At 45.4% G+C, this 22,218-nt stretch overlaps 1 protein-coding gene, 1 long non-coding RNA gene and 1 pseudogene across 2 annotated transcripts in view; 1 reads left to right on the top strand and 2 right to left on the bottom strand.

Annotated features, from left to right (window-relative positions):
- The window catches only part of LOC102983011 (uncharacterized), a 29,063-nt gene extending 20,924 nt beyond the window's left edge, over positions 1-8,139 (top strand). The window contains exons 2-3 of the long non-coding RNA XR_448644.4: positions 6,817-7,106; positions 7,427-8,139. This is a non-coding gene — a long non-coding RNA (uncharacterized lncRNA). The remainder of the gene's footprint in view (positions 1-6,816; positions 7,107-7,426) is intronic.
- LHFPL3 (LHFPL tetraspan subfamily member 3) overlaps positions 1-22,218 on the bottom strand; it is a 583,489-nt gene that overhangs the window by 20,334 nt on the left and 540,937 nt on the right. The gene's annotated exons all lie outside the window — the stretch shown is intronic.
- On the bottom strand, positions 2,381-2,906 carry LOC102982729 (peptidyl-prolyl cis-trans isomerase A-like; annotated as a pseudogene).

The following is a 22,218-nucleotide window of genomic DNA, read 5'->3' as shown; positions in this document are numbered from 1 at the left end:
GAGAGAGAGAGAGAGAGAGAGAGAGAGAGAGAGAGAGAGAGAGAGAGAGGGAGAGAAAGAGACTGACTCATGGATGACTCTGAAGTTTTTGATCCAATCCATTTGGGTGAGTGAGATGCTATTTACTGGGATGGGGAACACTGGGGGAAAAACAGATTATTTGAGAAAAACCAGAAGTTTAGTTTGTATGTGTTAGTTTGAGCCACCTATTATACACCTAGGTGGAGGCATAGAGGAGACAGACAAAAGGATCTCATCTGCAAGGGAGAGGCTGGGACTGGAGATACATATTTAGGAAATGTCACTTGTACAGATGGTATTTAAAACCATGAGCTAGGAAGAATTCACGTAGGGGCTGTAAGAGAGAACGGGGGAAGCCTAAGAATTGGGGCCTGTGCCATATCCCCCTCTAGAGGGAGAAGAAGTGGTCTGGGAAAAAAGCAACGGGCTATTAGAGAGAAGCAAGGGGCTATTACCCTCTTGCAGCTTTACATTAGACTGGGCAACTGGGCAGCTTCGTATTAAAAAATCAAACTGAGTAGCAAATAAAATAGAAGCCTCAGTTGTGATTTTCTCTGGGATAGAGTGAAAAGGATAGCATCGGGGTTCATTTTCCAGCAGTACGTTCTGCACTTGGATGAGCCTGAAGCACTGAATGTTGTGAGGGCATTTGGGAGGATTTTTCTTCCTGTCCACCCATCCCCCAACTCCTCTCTTAACCTTTCCTCCATCTCCCATTCTTCCTCCTTTGCCTTCTACTTCTCTTCCTCCTCTCCACCAGTCAGTAAGCTTGGGACTGAATTTCAGGTGGTTCTAGGGCATATGAAGTCTTCCCCGAGGTGTAGGTCACCGGCAATGTCGTTTTTCTTTAAACATCCATCTCAGACGTTTCACTAATTGGAAATTCATTAAGGTTTGCAAAATGTCAGAACGCAAATTCTCCTGAAAGGAGAGTTTATTTGTTCTTCACAGTTCAGCATGAATTACTTTAATCTGATAATCAGCTAATTTCTCTCCTAGCATCTGGCTGAGATCAATCTGTACTACATTCTCTATTTGAAAAAAAAAAATCTCACTAGGAATACTGCAGAGATTCTCAAGCTTTATCACGCATTAGATTGACTTTGGAAGCTCATTAATATGCAGAGTCCTAGAGTCCATCCCCAGAAACTCCCACTTCCTGGGTCCAGATGATTCTGATGCAGGTGGCTTTTGACCCACATGGGGAAATACTAGGGTAGAGAGGACTGAACAGAACTTTGGGGATCATAGGGTATTTCTGTGGAGAACATGCTTGGCAAACTGTCAGAATGAAGACTTCTGAACAGACCAAGAATGAAGTAGGTCTCAGGGGGTCCCCGAGGAAGGAGAGAGGAGGGGGGGAAAGACTGCAGAATGGAAGGGAACAGGAGGAAGCTAATGCCTTCTCTGTGATGTTGTTAGCACCCACACCCACCTTTGGCTTCCAGGGTGTACTACGGGCCTAAACATTTATGACGCAATAGGCACGGGATTAGGTATTAAGCACTTTCCAGACACTGTCTCATTTAATTCTTATCACCTGCCTCTGAGGGAGGTACTTTATAATCCCTGTTTGCGGACTAAAGAAGCTGCAAAGGTTTTAAGCGGGACAAATCTGAAATCCTTGTCTGGCTGACTGCAAATGCATGCGCTCACCCACTGGGTCGCAATGCTGAAAGGCGCGGTCCAGGCTTGGAAGCTCAAAGGGTAGGCTGTGATGATCACCCAGGAGTGTAAATGACTCAGGGACGAGCACAACGTTCCTCCGGGATGGGCTTGCTTTGGTGCCCCCTTGTGGCCACTAACCCGTAGTGCTGAGAAGTGGCTGGGAGAACCATCACTGAACTGAGTCCTAACTTCCCAGGACACAAATTCGATTATTAAGATACCGCTCCTCTCACCTGATAAAACACGCAGGCCCTTGACTCCCTGTACCTGAGCATTGCCGGGGAACTCGTGTTAGAGCTACGCCCCTCATATTCTGCCTCAGTGACACATGACACACTAATTTCCAAATTACAAGCCATAGCCTTTTAACCTGATCACACAGCGGCACACACCTTCCCTCCAACCATTTGGGCTCAGAGAACCGGCTTCATTTTCATTCATCAGTAAGGAAAAGCACCCCGGCTTCCCTACTCTACAGGCCTGCTTTTTTTTTTTTTTTTTTTTTTTTACGGTTGTTTAGTTTTTATTTCATAACCATAAACTTAACTTTGCAATTCAGCTAAACTTGGAGGGGAATAAGGAAAACATGGAACCCAAAGAAGTGTAATGAGAGCACAAAGATTATAGTATATTTTGAGCAGATGGGAATGAAGGGGTGCTCTCCTGAGCTACAGAAGGAATGGTCTGGTGGTTAAGATAAAACACAAGTCAAATTTATTATTAGATTTGTCCACAGTCAGCAATGGTGATCTTCTTGCTGGTCTTGCCATTCCTGGACCCAAAGCGCTCCATGGCTTCCACAATATTCATGCCCTCTTTCACCTTGCCAAAGACCACATGCTTGCCATCCACCACCACTCAGTCTTGGCAGTGCAGATGAAAAACTAGGAACCGTTTGTGTTGGGGCCAGCATTTGCCATAGACAAGATGCCAGGACCCGTATGCTTCAGGAGGAAATTATCATCATCAAATTTCTCCCCATAGATGGACTTGCCACCAGTGCCATTATGGCGTGTGAAGTCACCACCCTGGCACATAAATCCCGGAATTATTCTGTGAAAGCAGGAACCTTTATAACCAAAGCCTTTCTCCCCAGTGCTCAGAGCACGAAAGTTTTCTGCTGTCTTTGGAAATTTGTCTGCAAACAGTTCAAAGGAGACGTGGCCCAAGGGCTTGCCATCGACGGCGATGTCAAAGAACATGGTAGGGCTGACCATGGCTGGGCAGCGTGGGAGGTTCCGGTGTGGCGGCGTCTGCAAAGCCTGCTTCTATTTTTTAACAGCTGTCTGCCAAAGCACTAGTGTGCTAAAAATACTTACTTATAGTACAATTCATCATGTATTCAGCTGCCAGGAGGAAGCTTAGTTTTAAGCTTCATCCAAGATGAAACACCTCTAAGAAACACATTATTTCATATAACTATTTATTAATATCATTTTTAAAGAGTTCTCCGATATGAACCCTTTGCTATAGACCTTGGAAATGAGAGAACTTGAGGCAGAAGTTTGTGAAAAGAGATTTCTGCAGAACTATTTGGTCAGAGTCTTGGCCAAGGTTATAAAATACTTTGGGAGCTCTTTTCCTTAACTTCAAACTCTATTTGTATCTCTTTGATTTTTTAGCCTTAATTCTAGATCTCTGCTTCAACTTGATCTAGGTGAGCTGGATCACCTTGTAAAACTAGAGTTGCCAGGTTGAGCAAATAAATATAGGATGCCTAGTTAAATTTCAGATAAACATTGAACAGTTTTTTAGTGTAAGTATGTGCCAAATAGCCCTGAAACTTCTGTGTTTGGGAACACCCTCAGTCCCAGGCAAATGAGGACAGTTAGGTATCCTAAATACAACATAAGCTATACACTCCTCTTGAGGATTTACCACCCACTGAAAAGTCCTGTGGAAGAGAAACTCTTTTTGTAACAGCTTTGAGATATAATCCACATACCATAAAACACCTTGTAAAGTGTACAATTCATTGATTTTTAGTGTATTCATAGAGTTGTGCAACTAGCACTACTAACTAATTGTAGAGCATTTTCATCACCACAAAAACCCAATACTTCTCCATTGTCTCGTCCCTCTGGCCTTTGGAAACACTCATCTACCTTCTGTCTCTATGGATTTACCTATTCAGGGCATTTCCTGTAAATGTAATATGTGATCCTTTGTGACTGGCTTCTTTCACCTAGCTTAATGTTTTCAAGGTTCATCCATGTTATAGCATGACTCAGTACATCATTCCTTTTTATTGCCAAATAGTACTCCATTGTATGCATATACCACACTTTGTTTATTCATTCTTCAGCTGATAGTTATTTGTTCCTACTTTTTGGCTATTATGAATAATGCTGCTCTAAACCTTCTTGTACAAGTTTTCACATGGATGTATGTTTTCACTTCTCTTAGGTATATATATATACACCTAGGAGTAGAATTCCTGGGTTATATGGTAACTGTTTAAATTTCTGAGGAATTTCCATACTGTTTTCCAAAGTGTCTGCAACATTTTACATTCCCATCAGCATTATATGAGGGTTTCACTTTCTCCATATCTTTGCTAACACTTTTTGTCTATCTTTTTCATAACAGGCATCCTAGCGGGTGGGAAATGGTATCTCACTGTGGTTTTGATTCATATTACCCTAATGACTAATGATGTCGAGTAACTTTTCATGTGCTTATTGGTCATCTGTATATCTTGTGTATATCATTTGGAGGAATTATTGAAATCCTTTGTCCAGTTTTTTAATTGGGTTACCTGTCTTTTTTTTGTGGAGTTTTAAGAGTTCTTATATATTTTGAAACATTAATGAAGGAAATTAAAGATGATTCAAAGAAATGGAAAGATATCCTATGCTCCTGGACTGGAAGAATTAATATTGTTAAAATGGCCATACTACCCAAAGCAATATACAGATTTTATGCTATCCCTATCAAATTACCCATGGCATTTTTCACAGAACTAGAACAAAAAATCCTAAAATTTATATGGAACCATAAAAGACCCAGAATTGCCAAAGCAATTCTGAGGAAAAAGAACAAAGCAGGAGGCAAAACGCTCCCAGACTTCAGACAATACCACAAAGCTACAGTAATCAAAATGGTATGGTATTGGCACAAAAAGAGACATATGGATCAATGGAACAGAATAGAGAGCCCAGAAATAAACCCACACACCTATGGTCAATTAATCTTCAACAAAGGAGGCAAGAATATATAATGCGAAAAAGTCTCTTCAGCAAGTGGTGCTGGGAAAGTCGGACAGCCTCATGTAAATCAGTGAAGTTAGAACACACCCTCACACCATGCACAAAAATAAACTCAAAATGGCTTAAAGACTTAAATGTAAGACAAAACACCATAAAACTCCTAGAAGAAAACACAGGCAAAACATTCTCTGACATAAATCATACCAATGTTTTCTTAGGTCAGTCTCCCAAGGCAATAGAAATAAACAAATAGGACCTAATCAAACTTACAAGCTTTTTAACAGCAAAGGAAACCATAAACAAAATCAAAAGACAACCTATGGAATGGGAGAAAATATTTGCAAATGATGCAGCTGACAAGGGCTTAATTTCTAAAATATACAAACAGCTCATACAACTCAACAACAACAAAACAAACAATCCAATCAAAAACTGGGCAGAAGACCTAAATAGACATTTCTCCAAAGAACTCATAGAGATGGCCAATAGGCACATGAAAAGAGACTCAGCATCACTAATCATTAGAGAAATGCAAATCAAAACTACCATGAGGTAGTTGTAGTTCCCCCTCTGTGTTCTGGGAGCATCTGGTGCTTAATGGTTTTCTTGTCTGTCTCTCCTTGGTATGTAGTAGGTGACTCGGTACATTTTAAGTGAATAATCAGCTAAATGCAACCTCCTCCACACATTTCTTGACTGGGCAAGAAGTTAGCTAAGAGGAAAAAAGGGAAGTTGGGAAATGATTTTGGAAATGAGAAGGAGAATGATAAAAGCTGGGAAGAAAGATAAAGGTGGGATTGTGAGAAAAAGAAGAGTAGGACCTAAACTAACAATAACACTAAGTTAAAAAATGGAGATTTTCTTTTTCCCCAGGGAAATACATGTGTCTGCATCAGGAGGAGACTTGCTCAGCAAAATATGAAAAACTTCTTCTCCAGGGCTGCTTGCCTATCATGAATGACTGACCTCAGTTTCATGGAGTTCGGTGCCTGGTTCCCCCAGAGATGAAGTGGTGTGAGGAGCATGGCGGAAGGAAGAGACAATGGGCTTTGTAATCAGAGAGAACTGGGTTCAAATCCTGCCCCAGCTAGTGACTCACTGTGTGAGCTTGAGCAAGTAACCCAATGTCTCTGGGCCTGTGTTGTCACCTCTCCAATGAGGACAATAAACCCTACCTATCTCATACGGTTATGTTAGAACTAAATGAGGATAATTGAACGAAAGTGCCTAGCATGCAGTAGTTATTCAGTAAAAATGTCATCTACCTTTTCAGCTGCACCCTGCCATTCTGACTACAAGCTGCCCTGAGGCAGCTCAGGGCTTTTGCCACACAGATCCCAACTGAAGAGGAACTGGTATGAGTGAGAAGACCCTAAAGACACAGTGCTTGCAGTTTGGATAGCCTTTGATGTCACTGAAGCAAATGCAGAGGTCGTAACTGTGCTGATTTGTAATTGGTTAGTGACCACAGCTGTTGGCAGATGTGCCTTGAAAATAGAGGCAGGGGAGTCAATTTTGTTTGGCCAGAATGGAATTCAATACACTCATATAAGAATAAATCGAAATGCTTCCAACTGGAAGATCAACCTTCTACCCATCATTTTTGCATTGTTCACTTCATAGGATTTTTGAGATGAAGAGAGAGAAGTTAAATGGAGGTCAAGGAAAACAAGGAAAAATATGATCTGGAATCAATAACACAAAGCCACTTCTATTCTTAGTTTCTTTTGGGGGAGGTCAGGGGCTCTAATTAGAAAAACCCACTAAGCCAAATATGAAGGGCAATTAACAGAGCATCATGCAGCTCTGCGTAACTGGGCTTTGCTGTCCACCTCTGAGATAGCGAAGGTTGTTTACAGACACTCAGTTTTTCAACTGTACAACATCTTTCCTCACGTGCTGTTCTGGGACTTTGCAGGGATGGAGGCAGCTGGACCCGGTAAGCAGTCGGGGACCTGGGACGCCGGGCAAGACCAGCAGCTCATACATAGGCAGGTAGACCTGCCCTTCTTCAAATCACAGAGGCTGGAGCATCAGGCCTTCTGCTGCCTGGAGGGGAGTGGCGGTGTGATCCTGTGCTTGCGGTCAGAGAAAGCTGGGCGCCAACGCAGCCCTATCAGTGTGTGACCCTGGGCAATTGCTCATCACCTCAGAACCTCATTTCCTCCTCTGAAAAATAAATTGAAGATAATACCAGCTAACTGAAAGGTAAGTAGTGAACAGAGGCAATGTTTTAAAGTGCCTGGAGCCTGGAGGTGGCAGTATGTGGCAGCTCCTATATCAGTTTCTTTCAAGTCCACCCCTGAAGTTCATTTTCATCTCATTTCACCTGCATTAAAATTCAGGGGATGGGGATTCTAACTAGCCCTGGTCTGTAACTCCCAGCAAAAGGTGAGGGGCTGATTCTTCCAGCTGGCAGACTGTATGGCATTTTGGGGAAGTTGTACTGGAGGCTTAAACTCGAAGGAGGTGAAATTTGGAGAGTATTTTCTAACCCTGAGTTGATTTGTCTCCTCTTACGCCGATAGTAGAAAACAAAGGGCTGGACGATGGCAGAAGAGAGGCACCGCTGAGTCACTTCCCAGAACGAGCTCTGACCTGCTGCCTGTAGCGACCTCATGTCTCCATGAGTGAGAAGTCACAATGCTATCATAGTAGACTGTCGGCCCAGCCTGATCACCTGCTGATATGTCCACCAAACTCCACCTCTGTCGGTCTGCATTGTTGGACCCTAGCGCTCCCTGTAGACCTTGATGGAGAGAATAACCTCCAGATACCTGTGCTGATCAAAAGCCTGCCTGACAGAAACGCTACTTAGGAAGATCATCTCAAAGGGAAGGAATATCTCCCCTCTTCCCTTATGTTCTCTAATGTCTACCACTGACCATGTTAGAACACCAGGAGGCTCCACACCTGGACCATCACCTTAGCTTCTCCCAGAATCACCTTTGCTCAGATGTGCTTTTATGCCCTGATTTCAAGAACTAAGCCATGGAAAACACTCCTTTTTATCATACAGTTACAAAGCTGTTGTCTAGGACACTGTCCTTTATGCCACTCAGTGTGTCACATAAAAAGAAGTTCCTTCCGTAAGAAACTATAGAACTTTTTAAAAGGAACACTTCCCTTTTTACCACCCTGAGAAAACAGTATGTTGCTTCTTTTCTGCTGAGAAATGTGCTTACTGATGCCAAGAATCTCAGAATCAAATCTGATGCTCAGCCGCAGCAACTAGAGTAACTTTTATGATTAGCATATCTGAATTGTGTTCCATCCTTGGTTCTGATTCTTCTTTCTCTTTTAGTAATATATGTATCTTTTGTTGTATATATATATCCTTTATTATAAATAATATATAGAAATATATGCATGTATACTCTGCACCCATACTTTATTTTAAATGGAGTCAGATACTTCTTTGGAGATGCAATTTTCTGCCCAGTAGAAGTGGCTGGATGATGATAATGTTTAAGATTCATTAGTTTACTCAAAGAGTTCATCTTCAAATAACGTTTTTTAACATCTGTCTCTCTGGGACATCTCACAAATCTAATAATTTTGGGTTATAGCCTTAGACCCTCTGTGATCTTTGAAAAGTTATTAGATCTCAAGCCTCATTATAAAACCACTGCCCCATTTACTGAATAAAGTGCTACAGGGATCAAACAAAATCACGAATCCCTCTGAACTGAGGCTTTTTTGAAAAGGTAAAAGAGTGGCTCAACAATTCTCAATGTACAGATCAGTGTTGCTTGATGAGGAAAATGCAACTGGGGGGGAGTGAAGAAGAAGAAGAAAGTATATTAAGCACTTTGCTTGGTATTTTCTGGTTGCTCCTCCAGCTCCCTTCTCCTCCACCCAGCCCTACATCCCAGGAGGCTGACCCCTTTAGACTGCATCAATTGGCCTCTTTTGCCCTCTTGGCTGCAGCTAATAGGAAACACTGGCAGGAGGTTGGAGGATGGGAGAGGTTGGGGGTTTTTCTCTCCTAAGGATCACAGGTTGGGTGGCAGCATCCTTCTACTGAAGGCCACAGCTCCTGGGAGAGGGCCTCTCCCACAGCCAGCTACTGAGACAGCTGTGGCTACATTTCTCTCCAGCTGTTTGTAACCACTCCCTACGTAATGGCTACCTTTGCTGGTAACCTGGGAATGCCTCACCATCCCTCTCCGTTCTCTTTAGTCCTGCCCACGTCTTTGTAAATAGTTGCTTCAATAAACCCTTCTAATTACCCTGATTGAGGGTGCCATCTGTTTCCGTTAGGGATCTGTTTGTGTCCCCTCAGAGGCACAATCCTCACAAAACCTACTTGAGGTAGATAGGATTGCTCATTTTATAGATGAGAAAAAGATAGGGTTAAATAAATGTCCTAAGGTCGTGTAAATTGTAAGCTGTAGAGCTCGGTATCAAACCCATATCTCTGTCTTACGCCCTTTCTATCCATCTTATGTTCTCATAGGTGGGTAAAGTGTTTTTGATGCTATATTAGAACCTTCAGCATAATGCTTAATGGTAGTGGTGGTCAAGGCATCTTGTTCTTCACCTTAAAGGAAGGACTTCCAATGTTTCACAATTAAGAATGATGCTTGCTGGGCTTCACTGGTGGTGCAGGGGTTAAGAATCCGCCTGCCAATGCAGGGGACACGGGTTCAAGCCCTGGTCAGGGAAGATTCCACATGCTGCAGAGCAACGAAGCCTGTGCACCACAACTACTGAGCCTGCGCTCTAGAGCCTGCAAGCCAAAACTACTGAAGCCCACGCACCTACAGCCCATGCTCTGCAACGAGAAGCCACTGCAATGAGAAGCCCACGCACTGCAACGAAGAGTAGTTCCAGCTCGCCGCAACTAGAGAAAGCCTGCACGCAGCAACGAAGACCCAACGCAGCCAAAAATAATAAATAAATTTAAAAAAAAAGTTGAAAAGAAACCAGCAATTGTTGGGAGTCAAAACGTATATGACTATTAAAAAAAAAAAAAGAATGATGCTTACCATTGTTTTTTAGTGGATACCCTATAATGAGTCAAGGAAGTTGTCCTGTATTACAAACTTTCTGAATTTTAAACTTTTCTTAAATCACTGAATACTTTCTTTTCCTGTAGCTATAAGAATGAATGTTGGATGTTCATTACAGCACTATTTACAATAGTCAGGACATGGAAGCAACCTAAGTATCCATTGACAGATGAATGGATAAAGAAGATGTGGCATATATATACAATGGAATATTACTCATCCATAAAAAGAAACGAAATTGAACTATTTGTAGTGAAGTGGATGGACCTAGAGACTGTCATACAGAGTGAAGTAAGTCAGAAAGAGAAAAACAAATACCGTATGCTAACACATATATATGGAATCTAAAAAAAATAATTGTTCTGATGAACGTAGGGGCAGGACAGGAATAAAGACGCAGACATAGAAAATGGACTTGAGGACACGGGGAGGGGGAAGGGTAAGCTGGGACGAAGTGAGAGAGTGGCATGGACATATATACACTAACAAATGTAAGATAGATAGCTAGTGGGAAGCAGCTGCATAGCACAGGGAGATCAGCTCTGTGCTTTGTGACCATCTAGAGGGGTGGGATAGGGAGGGTGGGAGGGAGATGAAAGAAGGAAGGTATACGGGGCTATATGTATGCATATAGCTGATTCACTTTGTTATACAGCAGAAACTAACACAACATTGTAAAGCAATTATACTCCAATAAAGATGTTAGAGGGCTTCCCTGGTGGCTCAGTGGTTGAGAGTCCGCCTGCCGATGCAGGGGAGCGGCTGGGCCCGTGAGCCATGACCACTGAGCCTGCACGTCCGGAGCCTGCGCTCCGGAACGGGAGAGGCCACAACAGTGAGAGGCCCGCGTACCGCAAAAAAACAAAACAAAACAAAACAAACAAACAAAAAAGATGTTAGAAAAAAAAAGAATGAATGTTGGCTTTTCAACTTTAATGTGATATATGATGTGCTTAGTTCTAGGCAGATAGAAATAATCAAGGATCTTGGTGGTGGAAGATACGTGAAGAGAGGAAGCTGAAATTTCCATCTCAATATCCACTGAACTTGGAAACTTCCCCTAATTACCTCCCAAAAGTTCTTTCCATGTTCTGCAGCTCAGAGAGTTGGAGAGTTCCTCATTGGCCTGGGATGAACCAGTATTCTGTAGGGCCTCCTCCTGGTGTCCTATAACATAGCTACAAAGAACCTGTCTAATGTCTCTTCCTCTGGATAGCCCTTAGCACACAGCCAGAGGACCTGTTTTAGGTATTTTTGTCATCCCATTTGTTCCTTTCTGAATGCCCACCAAGTGTTCTGTACCCTTGCTTTAAATGTGGTCTCCAGAGCTAAAATCAGCACTGCAGGCCTGAATCAAATACTGTTAAATGGAGGACATGCCCTTCCTTGCTCTAGACATTTTATCTTTTACAGCCTGAGATTCCATTAGCTTTTTCACAGTATTCGTGCCCAATGACCTTGCCATTTAACTAAATCCCTTGTGCCTTGCCTCCATATAGCTCCTGACTTGTGGCCTCTCTGTTTGTGTGGTTGGGTGTTGAGAGCCAAGGTCAGTTCCTTATTGTTTGAAAATTGTTGAACTTCATACTATTAGGTCCAACCTGTCAAAATCTTTTGGATCCATATTCTGTTACCCAGCTATATGATACCTCACACAGCTTTGTGTCCTGATACTTAGTCAAAATCATAGAGACAAAGAATAGAACGGTGGTTCCCAGGGGCTGGGGCGGAGGGGGAATGGGAAGTTATTAAAAGAAAATGAACTCAGGAGGAAGAGTAGTCTCTGGGACAGAAACAGGACAGATTCAGTGGTGAGGGAATAACAAAAGTGTGAAAATAAAGATTTGAGATGGACAGGAAGGGATCTGAAGTTGTTACTGGATGAGCGTCACTCCGGCAGAGGGGCTGGCCAGGGTCCACCGAGGGTGGAGGTGTATTTTGAACTTGAGCAAAGAGGAGGAAGTTTGGAGCCACTTCTGGAAGGGAGGCATGAAGGACCAACGAGAATGGATGAAGGAGGTACCCAGTGGCAATGAGTGCTCAACAGAAGTCAGTTGTGGCATCTTTCTCCAGCTACGCTCGGCGACCTAGGAGCAGAGGTCGGGAAAGCACACGGTGTTGGTGGTGATCCTGGACGCGGGGATCTCAAGGTCGGGGAAGCAGCTTGGGGTGCTTACAAAGTCTGAGCAGGGCAGAGAAAGACACCCTCTCTGTCTATAGTTATGTTTGGGAGGAGGGTCTCTGAATGTAGCTTTGCATTTGGGGACCAAATTGTGAGGGGGCAGGGAGGCTTGTGAATTGTAGTTTGCTGTAAGATCTGAGCCTGCCCCAGGTCCCACAGCCTGTAACTGAGCCCCTAGGAAGCCCCCACAGGAACACCTGTAATATAAGAGGGGTGAGGAAAAGTCTTACATATTGATTGGTTTGGGGTGAAAGACATCTGCAATGTTAGTTTTCAGGGCAAGTCTAAAGGGTCTTCAAGATATTTTTACACAGTTTTCCTATTGACAGTGAGATATTCTGGTTTGTATTCAGCCTTCATAGCAGGCTAGGACACAGCTAGAATTTACCAACTTATTTTAACTAGACTTTAACTGTCACAGAAGCTGCTACACAGTAATGATTTCAGACCACATGCCCCACTTCTTCTGCAGAAACCTCCCTGCTGTTCTCGGGCATAGATAGCTTTGCTCTTTATTATCAGGGATGACATTGAGGGGGCCGGTTTTGGGAGCCCAGTAAATTTTATCAGCATTCAGGAAGGAGGAAAAAGATGGACTTTAACACACTGAAAGATGTTAAAAATTACAGTTCCCCAGACTGCATGACAAAGAGGCTTCAGTTCCAAATTTACTGCCCCCAGGAGTGGTTTTGCTTGAGTAAGAACAGCCAAACGGGCGGTTATTCTGACATCACACTAATGCAAGGGAGTTGGGAACTCCTTCCCCTGACAGAATTTTAGGAAGGCAGGCCACGCAGTTAAATGGGCTCAAAATTGCTCAGGGAAGCTGGGGGTGCTGAGTTTTAATTCTGAACTTTCCATGTGACTCAACATTTTAGAAACTGGGAGCTTCTTGACACACACTGCTTCTCTTTGTACCCCCAGAGCCTGGAATGCATGTGCGCTTCATGGATTTAATACACAACGAATCACCATTGTAACAGAAATTGGACGGACACATGGCAGCACAAAATATTCACATTTCATTGCATCACCTCCTAGTTTCTGCCTTATAAGGGAAAGGAAAACCACCAGGATGGTGGGAAGAGCGTCGAATAAGAGCCTGCATTCTGGAAGCAGACTGTTGAGAGGGAATCCCTGCTCCACTGCTGACCAGTCGAACAGCGCTGCTGAGCTATAGTGTCCTCGTCTGTAAAATGGGACAATATACTCAACCCCATTTCATAGATGACTGTGAGGAAGAAATGAGATAATACAGGCAAAGCCCCTGGCATACGGCAAAATCACAAGGATGCAAGGGAGTTGGGAGTCTCTTAGCCATTACCACGATTACCTTTTTCCCTAATCCTCCTGAAGATTCACTTCTCAGTGCTTGCTTCCACCCTGAGGTTTTCCTAAGCACACCAAACACGCAGGGTATCCCTGCTCAGAGAGAAGCCATGAGGATCAGTTAGCTCACAGAAGCCAGCACAGTGCCCAGGTCATAGTACCTCCTCAAAACGTGCTTACTAGGAGGGTGAATGCTGAAAGAAATCTGCTCTCAACCTCTGGGAATTACAAAACATACATATTAGCCTTACTAAGCAAGGGATTTAAAGATTCTCATGCATACAGTAGAATCATTGGATCATTAGGCTTTGAAAATACAATAATTCACTGAAATTAATGAATTGTCTGGAGGTCAGTAATTCTCAAATTTTACTACCTAAGAGTGTCCGAGTAACTAAAAAATTCCCAAAGAACCAGAATCGGTAGATCTGGGCAGAATGCAGGCTACCGCGTTTTAAACCAATCCCCCAGGTAGTTCTGATGCAACATTTTAGGGCAGCCTCAAGGCCTCCACTGAGAAACCCTAGGGGTTACTTAAAAAGGTGATGGGTGCTGATGTTCTTTTACTTTTAGGTTTCCTTCTTTGTTCAGTGGGTGAAAGAGTAATAGGACAGAAATTACCTTCAGTCATAGACTGGGCTGGGAAAATCTCGGCCCAAGCAAGTTCTGGTATTGTACAAGCACAAGCATGCTTAAAGGATTTGCCACAATGATCTAGAGTTATTTGGACATCCTCTATGCCTGGAAAACATCCAGAAGGGCTATTCTTTCTATTGTTAAGCTAGGAGCCTATCCGTTTCTCAGTCTGACATTTCAGGAGGGCTGTATTTTCTCTTTCAGGATTAAAGGAAGAAATACTCTGCAATGCCTTATAAATAATTCAAAATCCAAGAGGGCTTAATGTGAACCACAAGACTATGACCTGCAGTCACACTCCAAGTCCAAGAAGAATGTGTCTAGATCACCAATAAATGTATATTACCAGGAAATACATGCTAGGCCCATCAGTATGCAGGGGAGAAGTGTCCGTGTATTTCTGTGATTTTTCTAAGGAATTAAACTTCCCCAGAGTCTGGACTCTACCTTTAACCTCCAGTTGAGGTCACCAGTCTGTTCTATCAGGAAATGGTGCTACGTGGCTTCACTCTCCCTTCCCCACTAATCTGTTGTTGTAAATGTTGCCTTGAAAGGGTCTTAAGATTCAATTATTAATCAGAACTAATTTAACAGACTGTTGATGCCAGGAATGAAATTTTTTCAATTTGCAAAGCTGGGATTAGCTGATCAAGGAGAATGGTATGATTTCACAGGAAATACATTAAGCTTCCCACGCCTACCTAAAGAGCTTACTGGGATTCGCAGGAGTGCAGAGAAAGGTGTGTTTGGGTGGATACATTACTGGTCCATGGAGAGTAATTATGAGGGATTTGCAAACCGTAGCAGGCCTCAGTTTAGCCAAAATTTTCTTAACCTGGAAAGGTCACAATGCTATACTCTCTTTTAAAAATCTCATTTAAAATGTAGCCCCACAAATTTTACTTTGACAAATGGTGCTCCAGAAATATTTTCTGCACTGAAATCTGCTTTATTTCCTTTTTGCATACTAAAGTGATGAGAAATTACAAGCTTCTTTTTTTTTTTTTTTTTTTTTTCTCACTGTTGTGGCCTCTCCCATTGCGGAGCACAGGCTTCAGACGCGCAGGCTCAGCGGCCATGGCTCACGGGCCCAGCCGCTCTGCGGAATGTGGGATCCTCCCAGACCCGGGCACGAACCCGTGTCCCCTGCATCGGCAGGCGGACTCTCAACCACTGCGCCACCAGGGAAGCCCACAAGCTTCTTAATTATCTTTGGAGGCACCAGACTTCAGACAGGAGGCTGATAAATGACCTAAATCATTTGCAATATACTGGTAATACAGACAATCTGTGTTGAGTGTGAGAAGCTATGTTCTTAAAGACATTTTCTCATAAATTAATGAACTGACCTCACCCTGGAACTCTCACACTGCCCTGTGCATATCCGAGGTCACCTAGAAATGTGATGGGTGCTCGTCTAAATGCAAGAATCTCTTTTATCTTTTTTTCATTCAAGAATCTCTCTTTTATTTATTTTTTCATTCTTAGGTTTCCTCCTTTTTTTCTCCTGTAGATGAATGGATACTAAGGTTGAAATTACCTTTAGTCACAAACTGGGATCTTTTCCCCCCACAGCATTAGAATTTCCTGTGTAAGATTTAACTTGATCATCTGCAAGTCAGGAAGGACTATGAGCTGCAACACTTGCAGGCTCAGTGTTAAATGAGAACCGTTCAAAAAGCAGGCTTTTCCCTTTTTTCATGTGGTCTCTCTCTCTAGCCTTGTCATGATGTTTGTTTTCATTCTTTTTTCTTTTTTCTTACTGTGGTAACATACACATAACATAAAACTCACCACTTAGACTTTTTTTACATTTACACATTACATGTACATCTTAAGCATACAGTTCAGTGGTATTAAATACATTCCCATTGTTGTGCAACTACCACCAGTCATGGTGTTTCTTATTTCCTATTTAATGTCATTCTAAGTAAATAAAAATTAAAAATTTAAATGGTTAGCATGAATTTACCATGCATTTTTACATAATGCAATGCCAGTTTTAAGTGCAAACGTTAAGAGCATTTAACTCATTTGTGCAATCATTGAAATCACACAAATGTATTTTGTCCCTGGAGGATGCCTTGAGCTGGCCAGAAAAAAACAAACACAGGGCTTCCCTGGTGGCGCAGTGGTTAAGAATCCGCCTGCCAATGCAGGGGACACGGGTTCGAGCCTTGGTCCGGGAAGATCCCACATGCCACGGAGCAACTAAGCCCATGCGCCACAACTATTGAGCCTGCGCTCTAGAGCCCACGAGCCATAACTACTGAGCCCACGCACCACAACTACTGAAGCCCACGTGCCTAGAGCCCGTGCTCCACAACAAGAGAGGCCACTGCAATGAGAAGCCCGCGCACCGCAGATGAAGAGCAGCCCCCTCTCGCTGCAACTAGAGAAAGTCCACGCACAGCAACGAAGACCCAAGGCAGCCAAAAAAAAAAAAAAAAAAAAATCTATTAAAAAAACAAACAAACAAAACACAGACAGATTCAGGAAGACTGGGAAGGAAGAGAGGGTCCCCCAGGCACAGAGTGGGCTCGAGAGAGTGGCTGGGGGTGCGCCTCTGGCTCAGGGATACTTCAGAGCCTCATAGGCGCCCAGGAGCCCTGCCCTGTGTGCCCTCTCAGGCCTGACGGCTGCTGGTGTTCCCCCTCCCACCAGCTGATGGCTCGACACATTGTTCCCTGGCTTGGGGCAGGCCTTGGGGGATCTCCCCTTCCCATGAGGGGATATATGGGTGGTATCCCCAGCCCACGGCAGATGGGTGACCCCGGGTACTGCAACCTCTGTACTAGGTAAATGGATCGGGGTGGGCAAGAGGTTCTTCCCTCCTTGAGTTGTGACCTCCTACCTGCGGCCCACCAGACACGTTGCAGCCCTGCTAGTCCTGGGTGGGAAGGCCACTGCTGTGCCCGGCCCCAGGATGCGGCAGGACAGGTGCACCCAACCATGACCTTCCTCACCTGCACCCGGGCCCTTCCTGGGGCACAAGGAGGGGAGGCTGAGCAGGGCCCAGGTTCCAGGGTGCGGACAACTGGGCTGAGAACCCATCCCCAGGGAGCTGGGGACGGGGTGGGGTAGGGAGAGGAAGCGGGGGTGGGGAGGCAGCAGGAAGCAGGGCCCCGTGACCAGTCTCCAAGCCTCCCCACCCCCTACACTCTCCAATGTGCCATCGCCCCGTCAGACTTCACTGACAAAACACAAGACTGGGGCTGCAGAGCATCAACCCCCAAGCATGGGGCCCTTCTGAGCTCGGGCCCCTGTGGACTACACGGGTCGTGCACTCATGGTGCCCTGGGTGCAGGAACAAAGAACAAGGAAGCGAGAGGAAAATCAGTGCTGCCCACCAGCAAGGCCGGCCCCGCCCATTCCCAGCTCCCAAAGGGAGTCCTTCCTGACCCAGGAACATCCCTGGGAAGAGGGGATTTATGCTCTGGACAAAAGACATCTCCTCTCTTTACTACTGCCCTATTTTCAACACTGCCCTCTTTTCTTCCTCCTCCTCCTCTCTTCCCTGCTGACTCAGGAATTTAAGTCTCATGCTTTGACCCGAGCCCCAGTGCTGTGGACAGTGTGGGCGGCACTTCTTCTGGACACAGAGTTTAAAATTCGACACTGTTTGCAGCTTCTTTTTGGATTTTCCTTTGCTGCTCTTCCCTTCCTTGCGTCTCCCTCTGTCTGAGCAAGGGGAGATGTGAGATCTGTCTTTTAATTATGCTTTCCAGTAAATGAAGGTGACATTCCCCGCCTGGCAGGATGCCTGTAGCTTCCGCAGTTAGCGCTGGTGAGGCTCTTGGAGTTCACGGGGTGGGGTGGGGGCTGCTTTTCAGGACTGTGGGAGGCCCGGCGAGAGGAGAGGAGAGGGGAGGCAAAGCTGGAGAAATTCACAGAAGCAGAGGAAAACATGGGAAAGGGAGCGTGGGAAAACGGGTAAGGGGCAGAAGATGGAAGGAAGGCGGCAACGAACAAAGGGAGGAAGGGAGGACGGAAGGGAGCCAGCATTTTGCCTGCTCTACCCACATGATTTTAAAGACTAGAGTCCTGACCTGGTAAAGCTGCTGCCCCCAAACAGACAAAACCCGTGCACACAGGCGCCTGGACAAGGACTGAGAATCCTAGGTGGCGACAAGGAGTGCCAGCACCATGTCTCTTGCTCTGCTCCCATCAGATCCTTGAAAAACGTGACTCTGCTTACGTGTCTTCCCAGAGCACAGCCCAACGAATCAGTGCCCTGTGAAGGTGTAGGTGCTCCGGAGAGAACTGGGGGAGGTGTTTAAATGGGAATGTTACATGGGACAGGAGAAGAAAGAGGGCAAATCCCCCCTGGAGCTCCCAGCAGGGCCCAGAGCTGTGTTGAGAAGAGCTGGGACTTTACATTCACAAGAATCTTCACAAAAAGTGAACTCTATTTTTCCAGGGTGATCAACGCAGAGGCTGTATAAGCCAAGTGTACTCATAACCTCAAGTCTTGAAAACCCCTTCCTCCTAGCAGTATTATAATAAACCAATGTCTTGGGTCTTGTTGAGAAAGTACCACTAAATCTCGAATTGTTCGAGAAGGGAGAATAAAGGGCAACTTTCTCTCTGATGGACTCACAGCCCAAAGATGACACACAGCTTCTCAGTCGAGCCTGACATACCACCCAGAGATCCAGACTCACAAGAAGCCACAGGCCTCCCGTTCTTTCTGTTCCCTCAGGAATTATCACCTCTTTCCGGAGGAAGATTTCACTTTTGGATTGTGATATGGGCTCTACTGAGGTTTTCCTCACAGCAGCAGCAAAACCTCATTTGCCGAGGGAAAATATGACCCGCTTCAAAGACCTGGAGTATCTGATATGTTTACTGACGTCTCTCTCGTGACCAGTGAGATATAAGAACAATATTTATTACTAATTCAAGAGAGGAAGCAAAACTGTGTGGTGAAGATGGCCCTGTTCTTTTAAGAACAGACTTTTTCAAAACGGTGGTCTGTGGAGCTCTTGCATCAGAATTACACGGAATGATGATTTAAGAATCAGGTTTCTGCATGCCCACGGCAGAACTACTAAATCTCTGTGGGTGAGGGGTCAGCGCCCACATTTAAATAAGCTAAGAGTTCGTCATCACGTATATACTGACGTTTCTGCATCATTGCTTGGAGCAGGGGCCTTAAACTAGGGCGAGCCTCACCACTGTCTGGAAGCCTGAGAAACACAGGTGGCTGGGTCCCACTTGCAGAGTTTCTGATTCAGTAGGTGTGGGGTGGGGCCTGAGCATCTGCGTTTCTAACAAGTTCCTGGGTGATGCTGAGGCTGCTGGTCTGGGGACCAGACCAGACCACTTTGAAAACCACTGGGTTCGAACAGTGAAAACAATCCAGGCTTGTGTCAGTCAGGTGTACCCTACTTAACTGTCCTCGGGAAGCCCCGAGGATCAGAGTGTGGGTGGTGGTGGCAGTGGTGGGCTGGTGTTCTGTCCCTCCGGGAGGTGAACGTCTGGGGAAGCAGTGCAGAGCCACCTGGCCTTCAAGCCAGGCCAGTCTACACAGGGCCCCTGGGGGCAAATGTGGGTTGGTACACGCGTCTGTCAGATAACCAGGCTCCTGGTGGCTGGCTCTTCAGACTCGAGGGAGCTCAGTTTGGTTTCAGGTAACAGTGGGGTTAGAGGTATAGCTTAGGGCAGGTCAGGAAGGATCCAGCAGATCCCAGAACTAAGCTGGTATAACAGGAGGTAGAGTCCTCCTCACCATGACTAACGGCCAGCTTGGGCATGTTCCCAAGGCGACAGACCACTAGGCCTCCAGGCTGATATTTCAGGGGCCTCAGGCCTCTGATACACCCTTTCCTCCATCTAGAAAGTATTTCAGGTTGAGGCCTCCACAGACCACCTAGGACATGCTTGGCTGTGTTTTGGGGCAGCCCACAGCGTCTGACTTCCTCCCCTCCTGCCTCAGACGCCTGTCGTTACCAGGATGGCCACTAGAGGTCTCAGCAGGACAACTATTACCCTAGGAAGGGGCCAGGAAGGACCTGGGAGAAGCCGGAAAAGCGCGACTTCCCGCCACTCCAGGGATCTCCCGCAAAGGGAGAAGTAAGGTGAGGGGCTCATGACCTCTGCCTGCCTGTCCAGCATCCTCAGCATGACAACTGGTCTTGTGTGGCTGCCCAAGGATGTCACTTTCCTCTTCATACGACGCAACAGTCACCATGGGAGAAGGAATGGTAACACCAAGGCAATGATGGTTGCCAAGAAGGGGCCTTAATTTCCAACAGCTGCTCCCTCCCAATGACGTGGTCGACCGGCATTGTTCAATTTTATTTGCAGTGCCACGCAAATGCAGCTTTAAGGGTCCTCTAGCACAACCCTTCCAGCCAGATTTGCTGCTGCCTGCAAAGCCCTTATTCCACCAAAATCCTGAAGCTGAAATTCTGTCCCGGTAACATTTTCCAAGGTCGCAGCTCTTTGCAGTTCTCCATTTTGTCCAGCGGCATTAGAGCCTAAGACACACACAGGGAGGGAGTGATCCACCCCTGCATTCCCCACCCTGTCCTGCTCTTCCCACACAACTCTGAATCAGCATCAGATCCAGGGGAGGCGGCTGCAGACCTGATGGGCTATCTTGGAAAAAGTTGCATGTTAAGCCAAACTTGATCTGGGGACAACAAAAGGGGCCAAACGTTACATCAGTGATGATTCTTTGCTTTATAAAAAAGATGGATCATGAACATGCCATGGATTTACCATGGAAAAAGAAAGCTCTGTTAAAATGACATCGCACATTTGGTTAATCTCTGTATTTCTATAATTTGACGTAAACAAGGAGTGTATCTCAAAACTCTGCTGGAAGCTAGCACGTGTGGGTCTCTACTCTTGCCTTAACTGGCTTTCAAATTACTCTTGGACTGCCTCACTGACTTCCCTGGCCCTGTTAGCTCAGTCAGCAATGCATCGAAAGGAGAAAATGTGACTTAGCTCACCTACTGCGTCTCCCTAAGTTCCAGAGCTCTAATCAGTGGTGTCTTGGAAAGGAGAGAAGTGGATATCAGCCAGATAACCTCAGACTGCAGCAATCAGCCTATCTGAGATGATCGCACCTGGAGTCAGCCGTGTCCACCTCCGTGTGGCAGGTCCGTGTAAGGGGGGCAGGCTACTTGTCTCTCACCTGCACCTTTCCCTCCTGCCCTTGTCCTTCCTCAGTTAATAACAGAGACTCACAGAGCTCTTGCTCCTGTAGGCTGTCCCCATTTACACAGCCTGACTATAACTTTTTCCATAATCCTATGCTGAGAAATGAATACTGCTGGAAGCTGCATGAAAACAGCCCGAGGTTAGGAGCAAACTTAGCATCGTGGACTTTTTGAAATTAGCTGTTGTCAAAGTTGTTTTACAGATGAGGAGCCCAAGGTCCAGAAGGGCAGAGTAACTTTCCCAAGTTCACGCAGATATGCAGTGGCAGAGCCAGGAAGGGGAACCAGGGTCCCTTCTTGGGATGTAGACTCCTTCACTTTCATTCACTTCCTGGTTGTGTACGTGGTTCCCTCTCAGAGAAAAATGAGCTGGGGCAGCGCAATGGTAAGATGCTTTGATGGAAAGAGAACCGAGTTATAATCCAGGCTCTGCCCCATTTGGGCAAGTTACTTACCCTCTGGAGGCCTCAGTCATCTGTGAATTCAGGGGTTTGGAGTGAAGAATCCATCTCTAAGGACCCGTAAGCGCCAGCGTCCTGTGTATGTCTAAACGACGGGCTCGAGTCCCAACATGGCAGGGACTAAGGGCTCCGTCACATCTCATGAGAGAGCCCCTGCACTTTTAAATTCTTGTCCTTTCTGACAACTAACTTGGAAAGTTTCCTCCTCACTCCCTTTCGACATGCACTGGAAACTTCTGGGAGACTGAGGACAAGAGGAAGTTCCAACCCTGAAATCACGGTCAGGTGGGGAAAAGCTGTACAGTAAGACAGGATACTTTTTGTCAGGCACAAATTCCTTCTCCCCGATTTATTACTCTGTAAATCTAGTTTATCACATATTGGTTTTTTTTTTTTTTTTTTTTCCGGTACGCGGGCCTCTCACCGCTGCGGCCCCTCCCATTGCGGAGCACAGGCTCCGGATGCGCAGGCCCAGCGGCCATGGCCCACGGGCCCAGCCGCTCCACGGCACGCGGGATCCTCCCG

The sequence above is a fragment of the Physeter macrocephalus genome, chromosome 5 (assembly GCF_002837175.3).
Source record: "Physeter macrocephalus isolate SW-GA chromosome 5, ASM283717v5, whole genome shotgun sequence".
Classification (NCBI taxonomy): domain Eukaryota; kingdom Metazoa; phylum Chordata; class Mammalia; order Artiodactyla; family Physeteridae; genus Physeter; species Physeter macrocephalus.
The sequence above is the reverse complement of the archived record's forward strand: the minus strand, read 5'-3'. Positions and strand labels throughout refer to the sequence as shown.